Here is a 15,949-nt window from a genome sequence, read left to right as displayed (position 1 = left end):
CCAAGGAAGTGATGTGATCAGACTGGGCTTTAGGAAAAATTTATCTGACTGTGGACCACAGGAAAACTGCGTTACAAATAAACTCCCTGCTTCCTAACATAATGGGTTAAGGTTCAAGAACAAAGCAAAACAGGAGAGATCTAAAGATACTACCTTAAGAAATAATGATACTTGTGCGCCGGCCGCGGCGGCCATTGGAGGGTGAACCAACGGCAAAGGAAGACCTTTCTCTCTGTCTCTCTCTCTCTCACTGTCTACTCTGCCAGCCGCGGCGGCCATTGGAGGGTGAACCAACGGCAAAGGAAGACTTTTCTCTCTGTCTCTCTCTCTCTCACTGTCCACTCTGCCTGTCAAAAAAAAAAAGAAAGAAAAGAAAAGAAAAGAAAGAAAAAAAAAGAAATAATGATACTTAAAAATCTCAACATTTCACCCTAAGAAGAGGCAATACAGAAGATGGTCAGCAGTAGGAGACCACATTAAGATCAAAATGCCAGGGCGGGCACTGTGAAGTAGTAGGTTAAGCCTCTACCTGTAGTGCTAGCATTCCATATAGGCCCTAGTTTGAGTCCCAGCTGCTTCTCTTCTGATCCAGCTCTCTGCTACAGCCTGGGAAAGGCCACTGCACCCACATGGAAGACCCAGAAGAAGCTCCTGGCTCCTAGCTTCGGATCAGCCTAGCTTGGGCCGTTGTAGCCATTTGGGGAGTGAACTAGCAGACAGAAGACCTTTCTCTCTGTCTCTCCCTTTGTCTGTATCTCTACCTCTCAAATAAATAAATCTTAAAAAAAAAAAATCAAAGTGCCAGAAGTTAAGAGTTTAAGTGTTAAATCTGAGAGGTTCGTGTTGTGACACAGCAGATTAAGGTACCCTAAATACTAGAGAACCGGTTCCAGTTCTGGCTGCTCCACTTCTGATCCAGCTTCCTGTTAATGCACCTAAGAAAGCAGTGGAAAACAGTCCAAGTACTTGGGCTCCTGCAACCCACATGGGAGACCCAGATGGAATTCCCGGCTGCCTGCTTCCAGCTGGCCTAGTGTTGGCTGTGGGAGCCATTTAGGGAATGAACTAGTGAACGGAAAATTTCTCTCAAATAAATGAAAAATAAATAAATAAATAAAATTAAATAAAAGTTAAATTTGAAACATTAATTTCAAATACTACCAAATTAAAACCAAAAATCAGCAGTTAAGGAATTGGCAATTATGTACCAGTGATTTCAAAAAGAGCAAATTTGGTATAGCATTGACAGATTACAAACTGGCAGTGAATGGTGAATGTCTTTCAAAAAGTATGGGAAAAATATATAATAGAGTAGCATGAAAAAGATGCTGAAGGAAAGATCACTTGGCATACTGATAAACTAGTAACAGCATGCAGAGACACGTTGGTCAAAAGACAGAATTCCTAGCCACCATTAGATGAGCACATGTTGCCTTTACTGTATCAGAAGCCACAGCAAGCATCATGTTTGGTCAATACAGACAGGTTAAGAATTGCAGCTGCTATTAACTGAATACCCAACTAGTTACTGGCCAGTCACATACCCTATACAATTTTAAGTGTTTATGTCAGCAATTTCAGGAAAGCATGTATTACTATACTCATTTGTTAAAAGAGTAAACTAAAATTCAGAGGTTAAGTGACTTGCCATCATCCCCTGCTTTTCCAAGGGGAGCTGCATTGCAAGAGTAGCCAGGACTCAAACTAGCACTCTGATATAGTTTGCTGGTGTTCCAACAGTAGCTTAACCCCCGTGCCACAACACTGCTCCCCCAAAAAACTTTTGAACTCAGACATAATGCCACAGGTGGAAAATTTCCCACCTGACCTCATGCAATGGATCACAGTCAAAATTCAGACACCCTAAAAATAATTCACTAAGTTACTTTCAGGTTATATACAAAATTATATATGAAACACAAATGAATTTCATGTTTAGATTTTTGTCTCATACTCAAGATACCTTAGTATATAGATGCAAATATTTCAAAATTGAAATAAATATGAAATCTAGAACACTTCTGGTCTCTAGAATTTTGTCTTGTTTTTTTTTGTTTTCTTAAGATTTATTTATTTATTTGAAAGTCAGAGTTACACAGAGAGAGGAGAGGCAGAAAGAGAGATGTCTTCCATCCAGTGGTTCACTCCCCAATTGGCTGCAACGGCCGGAGCTATGCCAATCTGAAGCCAGGAGCCAGGAGCTTCTTCCAGGTCTCCCACATGGGTGCAGGGGCCCAAGGACTTGGGCCACCTTCTACTGCTTTCCCAGGCCATGGCAGATTGGAAGTGGCAGCCAAGTCTCAAACAGGTGCCCATCTGGGATGCCAGCGCTTCAGGCCAGGGTGTTATGCTGCGCCACAGCACCTGCCCCTAGCATTTTGGATCAGGGTACTCAAGCTGTCCCTGAACTCTCCTATGTTCATGATTCTCTGTCACCCATTTCTTAATCAGATCCACAAAATCATTACTGTGAAATTTAGTTTTACAATTTTTGAGTATCAAATACTGTTTTCATATTGTACATTTAATATTTTCATATTGTACATTCCTGTTTCCAAATAAGTGTTAATCCTGCCTTATGTAATTTCATCTTATATCTCCAAATAGCTTTACACTGCTCTGAGAAGTTTCTATTTGATTGTTTGTTTTCCATGACACATGCACCTGACTTAAATTATTCCATCTTCTCTCCATTTGTATATCAGACCTTTCATCTTAATGGCCTTACCTGGCTGTTTCTCTATCTTCTCCCTAAACTTAAGTATTTTTTTTCCTTTCCATTCCTTTTGTATTTTTAACAAGACCACACAACATCTGTTACCACATCCTATGTCCTAAAGTCTACTTATACCTTGCTCTCAGGGTGAATTTTCTTGTTAGTAACAACTTCTGAATTTGCGATCATGGGATGTGGGTGGGAACGTCACATGGAAAAGGGACTACTGAGAACGAAGGAGGTTAAAAGGCTAAAAACTTAATTTTGGAGCTTTTCTGCCCAAAAAAGTTCTCACATGACAGATTCCAAATCTACCCTAGTCTACCTTTTGGGTGATGGAGTGTTCTAAAACTAGATTGTGGTATTGGCTGAACAAACATATACATTTATTAAAATTTATGAAGCTTTTAACATAAATTTTACTGTATATAAATTGTACTCAATGAAATTGTTAACAATAAAACAAAGTTATAGGAGCCGGTGTTGTGACACCTCGAGTCACATGCAACTCAGGCATCCCATGTGGGTTGCTGCTCCACTTCCAATCCAGCTCTCACTAATAGCCTGAGAAAAGCAGCAGCAGATGACCCAAGTAATTGAGCCCCTGCCACCCACATGGGAGACCCAGAGGAAGCTCCTGGCTCCAGCCTAACCCCATGCTGGCCATTGTGGCCATATAGAGTAAACCAGCAGGAGGAAGATTTATCTCTTCCTCTCTAATTCTTTCAAATAAATAAATAAATCTTATAACAAAATAAAAGTGTTGCCCTAATATTTATCAGTTTGCTATCTCAGGATGGGCTAGAATGGAGTTCCAGGCTCCTGGAATGGGCCTGGCTCAGCCCTGGCCATTGCAGCCACATGGGAAGTGAACCACTGGCTGGAACATCTGCCTTTCTCTCTCTCTCTCTCTGTCTCTCCCTCTCTCAGTCACTCTACCTTTCAAATAAATAAATCTTTTTTTAAAAAGGTTTTGAGTTTTGGAGCATTTTAGATTTCTGATTTTCAGTTTAGGGATGTTCAATCTTTACCATTTTGGGGCCAAAAACAATTAAAATAACAAAATAATTCAAACAAAATATGATATGATTGAAAGAAAAAAAGAGGGTAAAATAAAAAATTCATTTAACCTAAAACTTCACTTCTTTTTTTTCTTTTTTTTTTACTTGAGAGTCAGAGTTACACAGAGAGAGGAGAGGCAGAGAGATATCTTCCACCCAACAGTTCACTCCACAGTTGGCCGCAACGGCCAGAACTGTGCCGACCCACAAGGGTGCAGGGACCCAAGGACTTGGGCCATCCTCTACTGCTATCCCAGGCCACAGCAGAGAGCTGGATCGGAAGTGGAGCAGTTAGGACTAGAACCAGCGCCCATAAGGGATGCTGGCGCTTCAGGCCAGGGCGTTAACCCGCTGCGCCACAATGCTGGCCCCTAAAGCTTCACTTCTACTCAAACCTTTACTTAGTTTTATAGAAATGGAATCACAGTTAATCTGATAATTATTGAGCAAAACCAAAAATTTACAAACTCCTAATTAGGATCCTGTATAGTATAGCATCAAAAGTCAAAATGAAATACTCCTCCTGGCTATAAAAAAGCCAAAAAAACTGATTAGCCAACCATTAATAGAACATATCTTTTCTGACTACCTGAAATTAAATCTAGTAGGTGTTATAATATCCAATTTGTTGGGGCTAGCATTGTGTTATCATAGCTAAAGTTGGAGTCTCAGCTGTCCCACTTCCAATCTAGCTCCCTGCTAATGTGTCTGGGAAAGCCGAGGAGAATGGCCCAAGTCCTTGATCCCATTCACCCATGTGGGAGACCCAGAAGAAGCTCCTGGCTCCTGGCTTCTAGCTTCAGCCTTGCCCAGCCCAGGTGGTTGCAGCCATTTGGGGAGTAAACCAGCAGATGGAAAATCTGTCTCTCCTTCTCTATCTGTAACTCTGCCTTTCAAATAAATAAATAAATCTTTTTTTAAAAATGACTAACTACTTTACTTATCAAATCTAAATGTATGATTAGAAAGAAATTTACTGGGGTCTGTGCTGAGGCATAAAACGTAAAGCTGCCACCTGTGACACTGGCATCCCCGGCATCCCATATGGATGCTGGTTCGAGTCCTGGCTGCTCCACTGATGATCCAGCTCCCTGCTAATGGCCTGGGGAAAGCAATGGAAGAAGGCCCAAGTACTTGGGCCCTGCCACTCCAGTGGAAGATCTGGATGAAGCTCCTTATATCAGCATGGCCCAGCACAGGCAGTTGCAGCCATCTTGGGGAAAGAATCAATGCATGGAAAATTTCTTGGGGCCTGCTCAGTGGCGTAGCAGATGAAGCCACCGCCTGCAGTCCTGGCTGCTCCACTTCTGATCCAGCTCTCTGCTGTGGCCTGGCAAAGTGGTGGAAGATGGCCCAAGTCCTTGGGCCCCTGCCCGCATGTGAGAGACCTGGAAGAAGCTCCTGGCCCCTGGCTTCGGATCAGCACAGCTCCAGTCGTGGTCCAGTGGTCCAGTGGTTGTGGCCAATTGGAGAGTAAACCAGTGGATGGCAGACTCTCTCTCTGCCTCTCCTCTCTGTATAACTCTGACTTTCAAATAAATAAATAAATAAATCTTTAAAAAGAAAATTTCTCTCTCCCTCTCTGTAACTTTTTCATATAAAACCTTTTTTTAAAAAAAGTGTACTGCAAGAATAGCAACAGATCTTTCTCAACTTTTTACGAAGTTGTAGTAATTCTGTTTCTACTAAATTTATCTGGAAAAATGAAGTTTACCTTAAAATCAAAATCATACTTAAAAATATAATAATTTGAGGATAAAATATTTTTAAACCTTTAGACTAATTTATAAATGCACAAAATGAAATCTGACCCTCCAATTTACTAGGAACATTAGAAAGAAAAAAAATCTCAACCCTCTAAAGAGGTAAGAGAAAATCTAATCCTGAGCAGCCTAAATTCTCTAGCAATAATCTGGTAGTATTTAAAGAACAAACAAAAGCAAGATAATTGGTACTAATAAAACATAAATGCAAGTTTCTTAAAGCCAGACCTATTAAATTTTCATTACTTACTTTTAAATATCCAAAGGTTACTCTCAAATTCCTTCTTAAAATAGCAAACACAAATACTTAACAGAATATTGATCAATTCAATAACATTTAAAAATCCAAGTCAATCCCTCCTTTCAAATTAAACACCATTTTTATTCAATTTGATTACTTCCATTTTTCAATGATTCTTAAGTTAAAAATAAAATAGAATCAACCCAAAGTCACGTGACCAAGTGATTTTGTTAACCTCTCTACACATTATTTAAAGAAGATTTTTCCGTGATTTACACAAATTTACTTTACAGTCCAACAGAAATGCTTCAAGTTCTAGGTAAAACTTGATCCAAAAAATAATATATCCTAGGCTGGTGTTGTGACATACAGGGTAAAGCTGCCAGGAGGGATGCCAGCATTCCATAAGGGCACTGGTTCGCTGCAGCTCCACTTCTGATCTAGGTCCCTGCTAATAGCCTAGGAGAACCAGCAGGGTATGGTCCAAGTGTTTGGGCCTCAGCCACACATGTGGGAGACCTGGAGGAAGCTCCTGGCTCCTGGCTGCAGCCTGGCCCAGTCCTAACTGTTGCGGCCATCTGAGGAGTCAACCAACAGTTGGAAAATCTATTTCCCTCTCTCTCTCTAAAACTCTGGTTTTCAAATAAAGAAATAAATCTTTCAAAAATTTAATATATCCTAAAATATGTAACAAAGTAACAGACATGTTCTAAAGTGTTATAATCCAAATTTTAACACAATTCATCTCCGTATCACCTAAGTATTTTTTGCTGGCCTCCACAAAGATCCTCTTCCCACCTTTATAAGAAATCTAAGATTACAAGGTGACTTACTTAAAAACCAGGTTGCAAATACATTACTTCCTGACTGGTATACAATCAAAATAAAACACAAAAATGAACTGCAATATTTATGCAGAACCCTATAGTTCAAAGTTATGGATTTATCTGACAGAAATTCTTAGTGACAATTTTATGAGTCTAACACATTGTTTTAGATTTGAAAACTTCAAAAGTCTATACAATTCTAAAATCTTGAGTCTATGCTGGGACAGCAATAGAAAAAAATTAATCAACTGAAATTAAAAAAAAAAAAAAAGGAAAACAAATGAATTCAAAGCCATCTCTGTTTCCTAACTTAAGATCATCTGAGAATCCAATGTGAGAAAACACTTTAATGTGGGCTTTTCTTGCATCTCTTGGAAAAAAACACATTAAAGTTATTATGCCAGGGACCAACACTGTTGCATAGCAGGTAAAGCCACTGCCTGCAATGCCAGCATCTCATACAATGGGAACTAGTTTGAGTCCTGCCTGCTCCACTTCAGATCCAGCTCCCTGTTAATGCTTCTGGGAAAGCAGCAAATGACCCAAGTGCTTGGGTTCCTATACCCACATAGGAGACCTGGAAGAAGCTCCTGGCTCCTGGCTTCAGCCTGGCCCAGCCCTTGTCATTGTTGCCATTTGGGTAGTGAACCAGTGGATAGAAGACCTCTCACTCTGTCTCTAACTCTGCTTTTCAAATAAATATAGATCTTAAAAAAATTATGCCAAAATCTTCTTAAAATGTCTCTTAATGTAAGATTATGCTAATATTGTCAACTATGGTGGTGATCAATATCAATGCCTAAAGATAGGAGATATCTAAAAGTATGAATAATGATTTACAAATGATATCACAAGCTCTACATCAACACAAAAGTAAAAAATTTATATCAGGATCTGTGTGATAACTGATTCAGAGTTGTCCTACCAAATGAGGTACAAAAGTCCAGCACATGAGGTTTCAGAAAAGCAGAACATGGGAAAGTAAAGATCACCTTTTATCTTTCCCCCAGCTATTTAAAAAGATAGGTGAGGGGCTGACATTTTGGTGGGTAAAGCTGCCACCTGCAGTGCCGGCTCCCATAAGGGTGAGTTCAAGTCCTGGCTGCTCTACCTCTGATCCAGTTCCCTGCTAATGGCCTCGGAGAGCAATAGAAGATGGCCCAAGGACTTGAGCCCCTGCACTCTCTTGGGAGACAGTGGAAGAAGCTCCTGGCTTCGGATACACCCAGCTCTGGCCATTGCAGCCATTTGGAGAGTGAACCAGTGGATGGGAAGACCTTCTCTCTGTCTCTCCCTCTCTGTCTGTAACTCTACCTCTCAAATAAATAAATAAATCTTTCAAAAAAAAAAAATATACTAAAGCCGGCGCCGCAGCTCACTAGGCTAATCCTCCGCCTGCAGCACCAGCACACCGGGTTCTAGTCCAGGTCGGGGAGCCGGATTCTGTCCCGGCTGCCCCTCTTCCAGGCCAGCTCTCTGCTGTGGCCAGGGAGGGCAGTGGAGGATGGCCCAAGTCCTTGGGCCCTGCACCCCATGGGAGACCAGGATAAGTACCTGGCTCTTGCCATCAGATCAGTGCAGTGCGCTGGCCACAGCGCACCGGCCGTGGCGGCCATTGGAGGGTGAACCAACGGCAAAGGAAAACCTTTCTCTCTGTCTCTCTCTCTCACTGTCCACTCTGCCTGTCAAAAAAAAAAAAAAAAAAAAAGAATATACTAAGACACAAAAAGTGTACAATGTATTTTTAAGTCAAAATATTTTGTGAATACATCTAAAAGCACTCACTTCACATTAAATGTACAATAAATGCTAATCTAATAAGGCAACTTATTTAGTTAAGGTCAATTAAAAATTGTCAGGTTATCTTCATCTTACTATAAGATATAGTAATAAAACACCACCAGTTGGAATTGCTAATAAATTTTAATTCTTAGTTAAGTCATTAAATAGCAAAATGAGAACCACATTTTGGTATTATTTAAAAGAATCAGAGCCAGTGTTGTGGTGCAGCAGGTACAGCCTCTGTATGCAGCACTGGCATCCTATATGGATGCCAAATCATGTCCCAGCTGCTCCACTTCCAATCCAGCTCCCTGCTAATGGCCTCAGAAAGCAGCAGAAGATGGCCCAAATGTTTAAGTCCCTACCATCCACATGGGAGACCCATACAAAGTTTCTGGCTCCTGGCTTCACCATGGCCTGGCACTGGCCACTGAGACCATCTGGGGAATGAATCAATAGATGTAAAGTCTCTTTCTCTCTGTTTCTCCCTCTCTCTCTGTAACTCTTTCAAAAGAAATAGATGTTTTTTAAAAAATCATTGTATTCCATTAATATATATGCTGATATTTCAGAAAAATCCTAACTATACATTTTCTAAGTCCCTCATCTCCAAATCTCTTACCAAACTTAACCAATCATCAACAATTCAACCAAGAACAAAAGAAATAATCCTGGAAAGATAAATCATTTGTTAAAATATGTGGTAATAAGTACTGTCCATCCATTTGAAAAGATGTGATCCTTGATCTATCATATTTGGATGATCTAATGCCTAAAGAGTTTAAACTCATTAGAGAAATAATGAACATATATTCATTCAAGTTATATTATTTAGGAAACTACAGACTAAATCATACAGACACAGTAAAATTGGCCTATCAGTTGAGACACCACTAGGGATGCACCCATCACCTATTAGAGTGGCTGGGTTCAAGTTATCAGACCTACCCTCTATTCTAGCTTCCTGTTAATACACACCCTTGGAGGAAGGAAGTGATGACTCAAGTAGGTGGGCCCTTGTTACCCATATGGAAGACCAGGAATGAGTTCCCAGCTCCTGGCTTCCAGCTGTGCCAGCCTTGGCTGCTGCAGGCATTTGGTGAGTTAGCATGAAAAAGTAACTGCTATGAGGCCAGCACTGTGGTGTAGTGGGTTGAGTCGCTGCCTGCATCACTGGCATCCCATATGGGTACTGCTTCATGTGCCAGCTACTACACTACCAGTTCAGCTCCCTGCTAATGCACCTGGGAAAAGCAGTGGAAAATGACCCAAGTACTTGGGCCCGTGTCACCCACACAGGAGGCCCATATGAAATGCCTGGCTCCAGGCTTTGGCCTGGCCCAGGCTCAGCCATTGCGGCCATTTGGGGAATGAACCAACAGATGAAGGTCTCTGTGTTTCTCTCTCTCACCCCCTCTAACTCTGCCTTTCAAGTAAGTAAAATCTTTTTTTAAAAAGTAACTGATAACTATAGCTTTCTTATTTAAAAAAAAAAAAAGGTACTCAATGAGGCACAGTACTTTCTATTTGTTTATACACCATTTGCTAAGTAGAAAGACAATAAACTGAGAAGACTAACCTTGGATTTTTTTTCACTGTCTAAATTTCTAATTTGTAAAACAAGCATTTAATGTACTTTAAAACAGTAGAGTATAGCTGCTGAACTTAGCCTCTGTAAAGAAACTGCTTAAATTCAGATCCTTGCTCTACTGAATACTCTTGTTGGGTATCTCCCTATGTCTGCTTACTCTTCTACAAATTAGCAATAAAAACAGTCTCTCCATCAATGGGTTATGATTAAATTACTTAATACATGTCAAGATTGGTTTGGACATGTGTCAATTTTAGAATATGAAGTATGGACATCCAGTATACTATTCTCACTTAGGAATTGTAATGCTTCCACAATAAAGTTTTTTTAAAAGCTTACAATTGGGCTGGTATATACAGCTCAATAAATGCTTTTATTACTCTGCACAATACTTGCTAAGATTAAAGGAAATTAACACATAAATGTGTCCCACTGTACCTAAAATAGTGTGTATTCAATTTAAGTTGCCAACATCATATCAGCTTTCACAATCTGTATTAGACAATTCCTTATCTTGAATTCAGTATCTTTTGACCCACTTGGACAAAACATTTAGTCATAAGCTACTACACTTATGTCCCACCATTGCCAGAGCCCTGAAAGTTACAGTATCAACTGTAAACAGGTTCAAGAGATATAATGTATCCAGAGTGCTGACTTCACTGACACTCTGTAACTAGTTTCAAGGAACTGAAGTACAATTTAACCAGTAACCTTTATCTCACTGTCTAACACACTCCAAGATTGCACAGCAAATTACAAGCATCAAATCAAGAATGCGTCTTAAGAATGACCAACACGTTAGATGGGAGAAAAGGTAACTAGATCGGTATACTGGTCGAACCAGCATACAAGCTGGTGATCTAAGACACTACAGATCAGAGGCCAGCCCTCCATGCCCGTTCCCAAGCAAAAATATGAAAAAGATCTAGTAACTCATGAACCATAAGAGACAAAATTTGTGTTTTAGATCAGGACATAACATTTTTATTTTAGATCAGGATATAACCAAAAAGTTAAAAGACTGCTCCCAATCCTTTAAATCAGTGATCCATTGGGGGGGGGGGGATGTCAAAAATGGATACATACATAGCATTTAAAATGAAGTAACTTGAATTCCCACTTTGGAACTCTAGAGGGCACCAGAAATATGCCCTCCTTCGCACCACCCCTCCTCTCCAGTAACGTGAGCAGCTGCAGAAGCCCGTCGTCTGGTTGCTGAGGTTGGTATTGCAGCAGCAGGAGCGATGTCTGCAGCGGTGCAAACAGCAGCGCCCACTCCCAGCTGCCTCAACAGCCATTACCCGGGCTTCGCCCCGGGGGCAGCTGCCACCCAAGGGGAAAGCTCCTCCCCCTCAAAACAACGGGAAGGGCCATGTCCCAAGGCTGAACCTCTACAACCTGACAACATCCTCTTTACAGAGCAGCAAAATCAGGAGCAAAGGACTCACAATGGGGGTGTTTTCCTCCTCACTTTCTGCCAAAGATGCACCAGACAGGGCTGTAGGTGATTCCTGGTCCTGGGATGAAAAGAAAAAATGGAAAATGGAGCAAGAATACCCAACCTGGTGGGAACACCGAGCCTTTTTCGCCAGAAGGAGGCAGAAAAGGCAATAAGAGGTCAAGGAAGTACGGCCCTTCTATTATTACCCCCACCCTGCAAACAGCCCCTTCCAACGTAAGTGGGGCACAACAGCAGCAAAAATATGTATTGGGGGCCAATAATCCACGTGAAAGCCAAGATCTGGGGGAGAGAGTGGCCCGAGGGCACCAAGCCCGCTCCTGGAAAGGGAGGGGGAAGGGCAAACGTTGCCTCGACGCCAGCCAGGGATGTGCATTCCCTCCTAAATTCGCCCACCAGCGTCATTCCCATCACTCTCAGCACCAATTTGGAAGTAGGGACGGCTCACGTCACTGCTGGGCAGATATCGCCCATATTTGCCCCAAGCTGTTGCCCTGGGCCCGAGGTTTGCCCCCCCCTGCAGTCGGCGACCGGCAGCGCTGCCTCCCCGTCCGCCATTAGAGACCCAGCCAAACAATACGTGAGGAGCAAGAGCCGCGCAGCGCAGCGCCGGGGAAGAGCAGAGCGAAGGAGGGGACCCGGCGGGGCCACAGGCAGCAGCCCTCGCCCCGAAAAAACTTGAAGACCTCAGCTCGGGCCGACAGGGTGGGCGCGCAGCCCCGAGAGCGCGATCGCCGACCGGCGCCCCTCCCCCCCACCCCCGCAGGAGAGAAAGGAAAATACCCCGCGACCGCCCCGCCGGCCCGCACCCCCCGCCCCGCGGCCCCGCCGGCCCGGCGACCCCCGCCGCCGGCGTCCGCCTCACCCAGCCCGCCCGGCCGCGCCCGCGCAGCCTTCGGGCCGCACGCGAAGGCGCCCGTGACATGAGCGCAGCCCCGAGCAGCCCCCGAGGCCCCGACGCGGCAGCGGCGACGGCGGCCGCGCCGCGGGGTATTAAGCCCGGGTCGGTGGGAGGCTCCGGAGGCTGCCCTCACCCATCTCCGCCTCCCCAGTCGCCTCCGCCTCCGCCTCCTCCTCCGGAGGCTGCGCTGCTCCCAGCCTCCCCCACTCTCGGCGGCCCTGGACTGGAAAGACAGCGGGGAGAAGCCTCACCCGGTTCTGGCTGCGGCTCCGCGGAACGAACCTCCCCTCCCCCGGCCCACCCCCCTTCGGCGACACGCACAACTCCGCTCGGTCCAGTCCCGGCTTTAGCGCTGGTGAGGAGGAGGAGGCGGAGGCGGCGGCAGCGCGGCCGAGCCCGGGGAGGCCCCGCCCTCCACGCGCTCATTGGCAGGCGACGGAGGTGGGCCAAGGAGCTTGAGAGATTGCCATTGGATGTGTCCGCCTTCCTTCAAGACCCCCCTCGGTGGGGTGGTCCGAAAGCCTGTCTGTCTGGCGAGAGCCACACCCCCGGCCCTGCCGTTCCACTCCCCCCTCCGCCGGCCCTCGGCTGGCGGCCGCGTCCCCTCCCCTCGGAGCCCCCGCCCCCACCCCCGGGGCCGCCAGGGTCAGGAGCCCGACTTTCGTGGCCAGCCGCACGGGCCGCGGCTCGACCCCTGGGACCCGAGGGTTCTCCGGGGCTGGGACGGCCCGAGGGCTGACGCGGCGACGCCTGCCCTAGCCTGGACCGGGACGCGCAGGCCGCCGCGGCTCCTAACGACTCTGCCCGAGGACGTACGCGGCCTCGATGCCCCAACGCCCTCCCTGTCCAGTCCCTTGAATCCCCCTCGCGAGGGGCGAGCCCAGGAAGGAATCAGAGCGAGGCCGAGGGCGCGGTCCGGGCCACGGAATAAGGGGACTCCAGAGGCTCTGAGGGCTAGGGGGACACTTCCACCCTCGCCTCGCCCCCGTGGGGAAGAGTCCCCCCACCTCCCGTCATGGCTGCAGCAGGAGGAGACGACGTCCTCCATTTTGTCGGAACTGCTCTGGGAACTTGGGACCCTTTCAAATCCTAACCCCGTGGGGCCCAGAAACTTGGCCCTGAGCGGCCCGCACTGGGTTCTGCCATTCGGCCGAGGGAACGGCCCCCGCTTCCGGCGGCCGCGGCCCCGTGGCCGTGGCGGGGGGTGGGCGCGGGCGCGACGGTGGGGAGACCCAGACGCCGCTCCCCGCCTCCATCAACCAAGATGGAGGGAGTTGCGGGCTCCCCTGGAGCTGGGCTCCCGCCCGCTCATGGGACCCAGGCCTGCCCTGGGGACGCCCCCAGCGCTGCCGTCTTCTTTGCACACCCGTGCGCTGGCCCTCCCCGGCCTCCCTCGGCCTCTCCACCATCTCCTTGTCCTCAACGGTTGATGGAGGCTCCATCGCTTCGCCCACCCAGTGCGGCCCCCGCGCTCCCCCGGGAGCCGGGCCAGGGACAGACGGCGCCCGAGGGAGGCGGACCTAGGGCCGCGTCCACGAGGGTCTTTTGTTCCTCGTCTACACCTACGTCTTCGGGGGACGTCATGGTGCTGGAGATTTCCAAGACTCCACGTAAAGATGAAAGTGATGCCTCTTTGGTCTCTCCCTGGCGGTTGTTAGTGGGATTACAAGTGGTGGCGTTGGTTACTTTTCCACCAAGTGGAAGCAGGAATTGGACCTCAATTTCACGATTGTCTGACACCGCTGGCTGCTAATAGACATGTGATGTTACAACTTAGAAGTTTCACACAATATTGATGAACATCAAGTTTTTAATGAAGCTAACCATCCATAAAGGACTCTGTGAAGACTGAAGTGTAAATTTAATAAATGCAACGTAATCTAGTGCAATTTGAGATTCATTCGTTATCAATAAAAGTTGAATCAAGGAGCAAGTGTTTGGGGCAGCGGTTAGGATGCCTCTTGAGAAACAGGCATCCGATGCCTGAGTGCAGGGGTTGGAGTCTCAGCAAGGCTCCTGATCCAGCTTCCTCTTAATGTCCACCCTGGGATACAGACATGATGGCTCAAGAGAGTCCTTGCCACCCTTGGTTCCAGGGTCGTGGTTTCTGCCCCGTCCTAGCTGTTGCTGCCTTTGAGAAGTGAACTCAAGGATGGAAGATATCTCTGTCTCTCCTCCTTTCAAATAAGTAAAAAAAAAAAAAAAAAAAAAATCCTCCCACCTGGGACTAAATACCACAAATATGCTGCTTTTATTAACGGGACAATAGCCCCCATATGTATTTTCAAATTTAAAAACCACTTTTGTCTTTCGAGAAATTTTTTTATTTCATAATTGCAAGATTTTTCCGCTTTCAGGACACTAAACTATCCCAAGATTTTATGGTACATATTTTGTTTTACATGAACATACTTGATGTGTATCTGTCATCACAACAGAACGTTGCCATGAGCTAACATTGTAATAATAAACTTACACCATCCCTTTTTTTGCCACCCTGAACTATTGCAATAGCTTCTATTCATTATGTTTATAATTAAATAAATTGGAGATACACAATCTGTTTAAAATTGTATCTATGAATTACATGAACTCATCTTTATATTAATAGAATTTTTAAAATAATGTCACATGTAAGTGATAAGTTTCAACATGCTATTCAATTGCAGGACACTATATTGCTATCTCAGCATGATTTGTAATTGATTAGCAACAATAACACTAACTATCGAAGTATTTATTATTCACATTATTTCTTCATTCAAGTCCATTTGTCCATGAAACTTAACCAGTATGTTGACATAAGAGAAATTTTTAGTTGAGAGTTTAAAAAGGAAAAAATGCTTCTGTGATATAATTTAAATACAAATTAGACTTAATCTTATATAAAAGTATTTTTAAATAAACATTTCCATGTTCATAACAGCATTATTCATGATTTCCAACAGGTAGAAACAACCCAAATATCCATCAGCTAATAAGTGGATCAACAAAATGGGATATTAGCCATACAGTAGAATAGCATTCAGCCATAAAAAGGAATGAAGTTCTAACATATGCCTACTGCATAGACAAACTTTGAAGACATCAATCCTAAGTGAAAGGAACCACACACAAAAGATGATATTTAGCATGATTCCGCTCATGTGAAATACCCAAAGTTGGCAAGTATGAGATGACATCAGATTAGCAACTGCCAGCTGCAGGGGAATAGGAAGTAGGGAATAATGGCTGAAAGGTAGGGGTTTTCATTATGGAGACATGGAAATGTTGTAAAATGGATTGAACTGATGACCACCCAACCCTGAATGCATTCAAAACTTTAAACTGCACGTTGTTGTAACTGCATGAACTGCACAGAATGTGAACAGTATCTTGATAAACCTGTAACTTAAAGAGTGTGTGTGTAGTTACTCACCAAGCACGAAAGCATATTAAGCATGGTAGAGAGGTAACAGAGAGACCAGAGCAGAAGACATATTTCAAATACTTATCTGACCACTCAAAACCTCAGAAAGTTACCTTCTCTCTAAACTTCTTTTCTTATCAGTAAAATAAAATAGGAACAGAGTTGTTGCAAATAAACCCTGTGAGGGTGATATTAA

At 44.6% G+C, this 15,949-nt stretch overlaps 1 protein-coding gene across 28 annotated transcripts in view; it reads right to left on the bottom strand.

Moving 5' to 3' along the window:
* The window catches only part of ZMYM2 (zinc finger MYM-type containing 2), a 110,248-nt gene extending 97,456 nt beyond the window's left edge, over positions 1–12,792 (bottom strand). For 7 of the 28 annotated variants that reach the window (XM_070049115.2, XM_070049123.2, XM_070049118.2 and 4 more), the window contains exons 1-2: positions 12,309–12,447; positions 11,433–11,501 (exon numbers count right to left, since the gene is read on the bottom strand). The gene's annotated coding sequence lies outside the window, so the exon portion shown is untranslated. Of the gene's footprint in view, positions 1–11,432; positions 11,502–12,308; positions 12,448–12,477 lie in introns of those variants that run through there. The other 21 variants (XM_089304351.1, XM_070049119.2, XM_070049114.2 and 18 more) reach the window with 11 other exon arrangements.
* Positions 12,793–15,949: the final 3,157 nt, after the last annotated feature.

Source organism: Oryctolagus cuniculus, chromosome 9, assembly GCF_051225735.1.
Source record: "Oryctolagus cuniculus isolate XC-2025 breed Fujian yellow rabbit chromosome 9, ASM5122573v1, whole genome shotgun sequence".
NCBI classification, from domain to species: Eukaryota; Metazoa; Chordata; class Mammalia; order Lagomorpha; family Leporidae; genus Oryctolagus; species Oryctolagus cuniculus.
The sequence above is the reverse complement of the archived record's forward strand: the minus strand, read 5'-3'. Positions and strand labels throughout refer to the sequence as shown.